Raw genomic sequence first — 9387 nt, forward strand, 5'->3', positions numbered from 1 at the left:
AAACTTTGTCACCTTAATACCAATTTTTTTTTACAGAAATAAGGCCTTAAAACACACAGACTAAAGATGGATTCATATGCCACATTGACCTATAAGAATAAAAGTCTGCAGCAAATACCATGTTAGATAAATCTGACCTGACAAGCACTTCTGCAGTAGTAGCCATTTTTTCCCAAGGGACTTAGTGATATATGAAGACTCATATACTCGTGGGATAAAGACTACACCCTCTATTTCCAAGTACACTTGATACAACCCCAAATCAATTGTCTCCTCTTTTGAAGTTAGTTCCAATCTGTCAAGATCCATCCCTCTTTGGCCTCATCTCCGGCCATGTCTCTTTTTCCATCATATTATATAACGACTACCATTGCAAATCACAGAGATGAAGATTCAACAGAAGATAAAATGTTGTTGCTGAAATAGAGAATTCAGTATTACCCACTTTGAAACTGTCTTGCTGAAAGCTCATGAGATTATGCTCATAATTCTTGGAACTAATTCTTCTGTTACTTTCCATAAAGTATAGAATAAGGTCCAAAAAAGATTTCAAGGACAAAGGAACTATGATAAAGGTCTACCCACAAAGCAAAAAGCAAGATGAAGTTAATAAAGCCTCTTTTTCTTAAGTCTACTTAGTGCTATGACTCTGTACTATATTAGGGATATCTGATGGTTTATCCAAGTTCCAAATAAAAGACTTACAGGATAAAAGCTGTAGAGGAAATAGAATGATTTACTACGGAAGCCCTAGTTCTGTTCCTCTTATATGATTTGTGTCCTGACAAACGATCTCTTTAAAAGTGGTGCCAGAAGAGACTCTTAAAAACTGAGAACAAACTGAGAGTTGATGGGGGGTGGGAGGGAGGGTAGGGTGGGTGATGGGTATTGAGGAGGGCACCTTTGGAGATGAGCACTGGGTGTTGTATGGAAACCAATTTCACAATAAATTTCATATATTGAAAAAAAAATAAAATAAATAAAATAAATAAAATAAAAAATAAAAATAAAAGAAAATAAAAGTGGTTCCAGGATGTAATGGAACTGACTTCCTATTTAAAAAATAAATAAATAAATAAATAAATAAATAAATAAATAAATTTCCAGGAGAAGAGCATCATTACCAAATCCCTAACTGTTTACTGACCCATGTTGACTATAATTAGAATTATATATAATAAAACATTTACATATTTTATGCATATTTATATATTTATATATAATACATATTTTATACATATATTTTTATATATTTATAAATTTTATACTTTTTAATATTTTATTTATGTAAAACAAAGTTTCAAAAGCTAATAAGCTAGTGGATAAGTAAAGTGTTACAAAACAAAATCTAGTATATACTTATTACAGTGCACATAAAGCTAATCCCATATGTGATGAATAATGGTCTTTCTTAGCTCTAAATTATCAGGGATAGATTTATGGAAAACCAGATGTGAACTAGATTTTGATGGATCAGCAAAGTTAACGACCTTAATATTTTGAGGGTACCCTCCGAATATCCCTGTCAATTCTACCACTAAGTGGATTTTACATTTGTTCCCTTCTCCCCATCTGCTCTACCACTGCCCTAGTTCCAGCCACCATCATCTCTCACCTAGATGACTGCTACAGCTTCCCTTCTGTTTCCAATCCAATCTATTATGTCAGCCTCCTTACTGTTCCTGGAACATACCAAGTGCTTTCCACCTCATTGCCCTGTCTGTAGCTTTCACTGTTGCAGTGTGTCTGGCACATTAGCTGCCCAATAAATATATGCTGAATCAATGAACAATTGTTTCTTCTGCTTTGTAAGTTCCACAAGAACAGAGACCATATTTGTTGGGTTCCCCACTCTATTCCCAGAAGCCAGCATAGCACTTAAGACATAGTACGTGTCCCATAAATATCTACTGAAAGAAGAAATGTAGGAAGGAAGGAAGGGAAGGAGGGAGGGAGGATGGGAGGGAGGGAGGAAGGAAGGAATAAAATAATAAAGCCTATTTGACCCTATTAGAATTGTCTTATAAATATTTGACAAAATGTGCTGTTCTGAAAAATAAGAAATAGTAATAAAAATTCCATAATTGCACCTAAATTAGCCCCAAGCATTATCACTAACACCTACAGTCTGTATTTCCAAATGCTAGCTAATAACTAAATATGCACGTTTTCCACCATTTTAACGAGGTTTTTTTTGAATCTTAAAAACTACTAGGCACATGATAGAAACTATCTTATAATATCCACATTTGGTAGTTTGATTTCTACAAAATAATTGCATATGCTCAGAGAAACATCATGTTTCTAATGCTGGAGGTAATATTACTTCAGTGACACTATCAAAATGAATTGTACCTCTTGTTAAGTATAGCAAGGGATATGCCATTATCTGTTGGACTAACAAACATATATCATCAAAGCTGTTTCATATTTAGTACCCCAGGGTATACTATGCAATAATAATGCATTATGAAAGGAAAATTGTTTTGCACTCTTCCTTGTAAATTATTCTTTCTTTCCCATCTCCATGGCTGCAGAGATTTTTTTCTTTTAAAAAGGTAACATTGTTAAGCATAGAGATGTGCATGGTACTTGACCAAGGTTAATAACAAAATCATATTTTGTTAGCCCACTAGGAACTTATAATACAGTATGAAAACAGTGTGAAAACACAGAAAACAGGATGAGAGGATGTCTTTGGTTTTTTGTTGTTGTTATAGTATCAAGAGAGCTGCAAAGACTGCTTTTGGTAAGGAATTTACAAAAATATCCTATACTTTGTGGGGTGTATGTAAGGTCTGCAAAGGACAGTTTTGGTCTCATGCACCATAACAGAAATTTCAATCTCATAAAGAGCATTAACTATTTTTCTCAAATCAGAAAAACAAAAATTGAATTCACTGTAAGGTGAAAATAAATAAACTGGAACAAAGGAAGTTTTTAGAACTAAAGTTTCCTAAACTTGAATAATCTTTGATTCTGTTTTAAGAGTACTGGTTCAGGAGTGCTTGGGAATCAATTAAGCCTCCAACTTTGGCTCAGGTCATGATCTCACAGTTCATGAGTTTGAGCCCCATGTCAGGCTCTGTGCTGACAGCCTGGAGCCTGCCTCAGATTCTGTGTCTCCTCTCTCTGCCCCTCCCCTGCTCGTGCTCTTTCTGTCTCTCTCAAAAATAAATAAACATTAAAAAAAAAAAAAAAAAAAGAGGGGCACCTGGGTGGCTCAGTTGGTTAAGCGTGTGACTGGCTTAGATCATGATCTCGCAGTTCACGAGTTCAAGGCCCGTATCAGGCTCTGTGCTGACAGTTCAGAGCCTGGAGCCTGCTTTGGATTCTGTGTCTCCCTCTCTCTCTGTCCCTCTCCCACTTGTGCTCTGTCTCTCTCTCAAAAATAAATAAACATTAAAAAAATAATAATAATTAAAATTAAAAAAAGAGTACTGGTTCAGTTTTTATGAAGCAAGATTTCTCTAAGAACAGTACACTGCCATCTCAAGAGTTATTTCACTGGGATTATAGTTGACCTTAATGATTTTCTTTGCTGTCAATTTTTATGATTAATTTGATTGATCTTCTGCTGATATGTTAATAATACAGACCTAATATAGCAAACTATTCAGTTTCATTCTCTGCTTTTCATCATGACCATTAAAAACAATAGTGTACATTATTTCAGTAGATTTATAAGTTAGGCTCTTTATATCAATTTTAATTTCTTCTAACTAGACAGAAAATTGCAAAATATAGAAGAGCTCTAAAAATAATACCATTACCATAGTGAAGTCGAATTCAGCCCCAGTCCCATTATACCGGTAACTGACCCAAATGGCTGCCACATGCCCTAGAACCCGGGGATAAGTTTGTCTGCAGACAGGGCAAAAAAACAGACAAACAAATAAATACTACTATTCTGCCTTCAAGGGTTAATCACTTGTAACATTTTTGTCATCCTTTTCTAGTTAATGCATTTTAAGTAGTCATTCAGGCAATTAAGAGACAAATATTTATTGGGGCACCTGGGTGGCTCAGTCGGTTGAACGTATGACTTGGGCTCAGGTCATGATCTCACAGCTCATGAGTTCAAGCCCTGTGTCAGGCTCTGTGCTGACAGCTCAGAGCCTGGAGCCTGTCCCAGATTCTGTGTCTCCCTCTCTCTCTCTACCCCTCCCCTGCTCATGCTCTGTCTCTCTCTCAAAAATAAATAAACATTAAAAAAAAAATTTAAAGAAACAAATATTTATTGATTGCCTACTATGTGCTAGTCATTGTTCTAGGTATTGTCAATACTACTATGAACATAAGAGTTAAAATGTCTGCTCCCATGAAACTAACATACTGATAATGGCAGTGGATAATAAATATATAATATGGAGTGTAAGTACTCTGAAGAAAAAGGATTTCAGCTAAATGGTGTAGCTTACAGAAATAAGAACACTGGGAAAAGAAAACATTGAAAACAATCACAAGTGTAGGGCTTTTTAAAAAATTTTTTATTTTGAGAGAGAGAGAGAGAGAGCCCACAAGTTGGGAAGGGGCAGAGAGAGAATCCCAACCAGGCTCTGCACTGTCAGCACAGAGCTCCATATGGGGCTTGAACTCACAAACCATGAGATCATGACCTGAGCCGAAGTTGGACACTTAATCGGGGCTATGGTTTTAGATATATTCCGTTTACAAGGGCCATTAGTTCATCTGGGTAGTGATGGTACCATATTTTTCCTGTTTGTGGTCTGCTTTTCCACTGGGCCTTTTATGGGGGTTTTCCCATTAAAAAATACATGTATCTGTGGGTGCCTGGGCGGCTCAGTCAGTTGAGCATCTGGCTTCGGCTCAGATCATGATCTCGCGGTTTGTGGGTTCAAGCCCCGCGTCAGGCTCTGTGCTGACAGCTCAGAGCCTGGAGCCTGTTTCAGATTCTGTGTCTCCCTCTCTCTCTGCTCCTCCCCCGCTCGTGCTCTGTCTCTCTGTCTCTCTCTCTGAAAAATAAATAAACATTTTTTAAAAATATATATATTTGGTAATATTAAAAACCTACCTAGAAAATTACCTATTGGTGAATATTTAATTGTCCCCTTTGATAATTATAAATAAGAGTTATCAGAAATTCTTTGCATACATATTTTTAGAAATGCCTAATTATTGTTATAGTAATTCCTAAAAATGAAAATATATGATCAAAGAATAAGCACATTTTAATGCTTTTGATTTTTATTGCCAATTTTTTTCTCCAAAAAGATTATGTAAATTTTCACACACACTAATTTGCTACTAAGTATTTTATCTTTTTTTGAAAAATAAAGTGTTTCTTTTCTATGTTTGATATAATGCAAAAATTAAAGCTAGCATTCATTGAGAAATTATTACTTGTCAAATGGTCTGCTATGCATTTACCTGTATCATTTCATTTGAAACTTATGAAATCAAAGTTTTAAGAGCTAATAAATTGCCATCGGCTATTAAGTCAGAGCTAAGATCTGAATTCGAGTCATCTAGTTTAATAACCTCTTTCTATTAAATCACATTATATGCAACTTAATAAGTGATTTGTAATTAGTGTTTAATTATCAGTGTAATATTAATATATTTTTATATGTTCACTGGATTTTTTGTAATTTTCATGTAACCAACTCATTTGTACATTTATTTTTTCTGTACCATGATAGACTCTGTGGAAATGATGTTGCGTAAAAACAGACACAGGCTCTAACCTCATGGAGGACATACACAGCCCAGTGCAGGAAAAAGAGCAAATTCAGGTTAGAAAAAGAACTGCAGGCAGAGGTTTGTTTTTTAAATCCATTTCCAGTATTGGCAACTGTGGAAGGTCAGGGCCAGGACTACTGCTTGGGAGGGCACTCATCCGGACTCTTTAATAAAAGTTGGAGAGTCCTGAGTTCTGTGGCTCAACTAGAAACCCAACTTTTAAATTGCAGAAGTCAAGCCCAAGTTATGGAGCAGCCACAGGACCAATGCAGGGTTTAGGATGTAATGCTGTGGCTTACTGAATTGGAAGGTATGATGGTTATTTTTATGTGTCAGCTTGACTGGGCTAAGGGATGCCCAGATAGCTGGTAGAACATTATTTCTGGATGTGTCTGTGGAGGTGTTTCTAGAAGCAATTAGCATTTGAATTGTTGAACTGAGTATAGCAGAGGGCCCTCTCTAGTGTAGGACATCATTCAATCTACAGAGGACATGGATCAAAGAAAAAGTTAGAGGAAAAGTTAATTCATTCTCTTTCTGCTTGAGGTATATCTTGACAGACAGAGAGAGAGAGAGGATAGAGAGAGAGATAGAGATAGGGAGAGAGAGAGAGAGAGAGAAATAGAGATAGAGATAGACTTAGAGATAGACCTAGAAATAGACTTAGAGATAAAGATAGAGATCCCATTGGTTCTGATTCTCTGGAGAACCCAAATACAGGAGAGAATACAAATAGGAGTGTGAGGGAATTCATAGCTCCTCTGCTTGGCAGGTCCCCCACCCATATGAACCAGAGGACCCAGGGTGCACCTTCATGTAGGATGAGAAAAGCACACAGTAGCTTATCCACTTCACCAAGGTAACGTTTCGTCTCTCTAGTTAAAAGCCTCCTTTCTATAGACTCACTAACTTGCAGAAATCTTGGGTTTCCACAGCTTGGAAAAGCAGCATTTTACAGAGAAGGAAACAGTCTCTGAATCAAAATAATGAGCAAAGTGACCTTTGATCAATCACATCATCAGAGATTGAAAAATATGCTACTAGAAATGATTCCTGAAAAAATAATAAATTGAAAACTTCCAGTCAATTCCACCAGGATCAGAATACAGAAGGTATCAGCTAACGATAGCTAAACAGAGGTATCCGCAGCAGAACAGACCTGAGAGCATCTTATTTGACACACTGAGGAGTTGGTCTTATCAGCTGCTTAGTGTAAAGAACTAGATTTGCCAGAGGATCCTTGTATAGCCTCTATAGTATTGAATTTACCATTATTTAGCTGATGGAGAGTCGAGTGTATATGGTTTCATTAGGAAGTGTAGATTCAATCATTCTCATGGAATCCTTTTGTCATCTTCCTAAAATCTAAGCTAAGAACCTCCCTTTCAAAGTATTACTGTATATGGATTCCTGAGCAATGAAGTCAAGATTCTGGTGCCTAAAATGAGCAGAACCAGATGCACAGCCTCTCTCACAGAATGCTGCGTGCAGGCTTATTTCTCGTGGGCATGCTGTACTACTCTTTCATATTCATCATTTAATTTCTTCCTTACAAGAGTCTCATGAATTATGCTAGAACAAACACTATGAAGCCCCCAAAAAGAATGGAGAAACTAAGACTCAAAATGGGTGACTGGTCCGAGGTCATAGAACCACTCAGGGAAGCCTGGAATTCTGGCTTCAACCACAAACTCAGTTCTTTTCCATCTCATCAGACTTTCTGTAGCTCATCATGATTTTTAAGTTTTATGGGAAACAAAGAGAATTATATTAAGACTCTTCAGTTCAATAAGCTAATCATCAAACTTGCTTTTTAAAATGGAGGTAACACAGTTGGTCAGAGGCTGTAAAAACCCTGCCTGTGGCTTTGAGAGCCTTGTTTACTGCTCATTGATCGCCGTGACAATGCTACCATAAATAACCCCAGATAAATTGCTATGTATAATCACAGAAGACATCCATATGCATGAGTCACCTGTCAGCTCTCCAATCCCATCATTTCCAGTACCTGTCAACATGTCATCAAGGACTCTGAGTTTGTGACACAAACAAAAACTTACTCTCTCAAGAAGTTGAAAATCACGCAGTGCTACACAGATTTGTGGTTGAAGAAAACAAAATAAAAAGTGCCTGCCATTTGGGACAAAGAATATGTATGGATTCAGCAGATCACTCTGAACTGTTCTTTGACCCCACCCCCACAGTGGAAGTATCCAGTCTCAAGGACAGAAATTCAAACCCACTTGTGGTTAAACAATACCCACTGACTCACACCACATGAACCATAGGAGGCGAGGCATAGAATTTTCTCGGAATCCTCTAGAACAAACTACCAAATGCAAACTTACCTGACATGGTGTATGTCAGCCACACCAATTTTTCAGGAAAGGCTCTTGTCTCTTGGGCAGGACTGGTTGTGATGGTTGAGTATAACCAGGAAGATGTTTAGACTCGGAGGTCATCAGTAATATAAGGGCAGGTAAGAATCAAAAATCAGGACACAAGGACTAGCCTCCAGGTCAGCAAGGTAAGCAGTATCCAATTCCTCGAACCCAGGAATGGAAGATGAAATTCCATCAGGCCAGACCCGGGAATCAAACAATTCACAGCAAGACAGAGGCAAGAAAGCAGTAATCCACATAGACAATCCATAGGTAGGGGAAGGAGTAACTAAAGGAGTTAGTCACTGAGGAAAAAAGTGAGTCAGCCCAAAGCATCAGTAGTCAAGGCATCACGTTGTAAATTTCATTCTGATACAAGACATATCTCCTCCAAGGGTCTCTTACATACTGGCTGCCAAGTCTCAGCACACAGCTGCAAAGAGATGAGTGACTTCACCTGTCTAGGAGACAGCCTCTGGTGGTTCTGAAAAAGGCAAAAATAAAAGCTCAAATGAGAGCGAGTTTGCAGTCTTTAGGAACAAACACACGTGCCATTTAAATAAGGCTAAAAATGCACAAAACTATACCCTGAATCTATGTCATACCTATAGGAAGTGACTAATACGGGTAACAATAATAATGTTAGTAATAATAACACTGCTACATGCCAGATACCTTTTTAAAAGAATTTTTTAATGTTTATTTTATTTTTGAGACTGAAAGAGACAGAGAGACAGAGAGAGAGAGACAGTGAGGGGGAGAGGCAGAAAGAGAAGGAGACACAGGATCTGAAGCAGACTCCAGGATCCATATTGTCAGCACAGAGCTCAATGTGGGGCTCAAAGCCACAAACCGTGAGATCATAACCTGAGCCAAAGTCAAACACTTAACTAACTGAGCCACCCAGGCACCCCAAATGCCAGATGCTTTTTTGCGGAGAACAGCAAAATAATCATAACAATACTAATAGCTAATTTGATCAAGCAGTTGTTAAGCACCAAGATCTGTTTCTAGGTGCTTTACATGTGATGCCTTTTACTCCTCTAAATAATTCTCAGTTAGGTACTGTTATTATCTCCATTTCACAGATGAGGCACAGAGGCATTAAATAATTTTCTCAAGGTCACACAGCCAGTGAATCTGGATTTGAACGCATGTTTCCCAACCTCAGCCACCATGCCTATGAGGAAGGTCTAACATGAAACTAGATCTTATGATGGATCAAAGGAGAGAGAAAAATGTTAACTCTACACTCCAAAATCTCCCTTCTCAATTCTGATTCCATCTAGCAAATAGCCTAAAA

General features: G+C 37.5%; 1 non-coding gene across 1 annotated transcript; it reads left to right on the forward strand.

The window, feature by feature from the left end:
• Positions 1–3773: 3773 nt before the first annotated feature.
• Positions 3774–3876, forward strand: LOC123584700. The gene has a single exon (XR_006705646.1). It is a non-coding gene; the product is annotated as a small nucleolar RNA SNORA5 (small nucleolar RNA).
• The last annotated feature ends 5511 nt before the right edge of the window (positions 3877–9387 follow it).

This window comes from Leopardus geoffroyi, chromosome B3, assembly GCF_018350155.1.
Source record: "Leopardus geoffroyi isolate Oge1 chromosome B3, O.geoffroyi_Oge1_pat1.0, whole genome shotgun sequence".
Taxonomy (NCBI): domain Eukaryota; kingdom Metazoa; phylum Chordata; class Mammalia; order Carnivora; family Felidae; genus Leopardus; species Leopardus geoffroyi.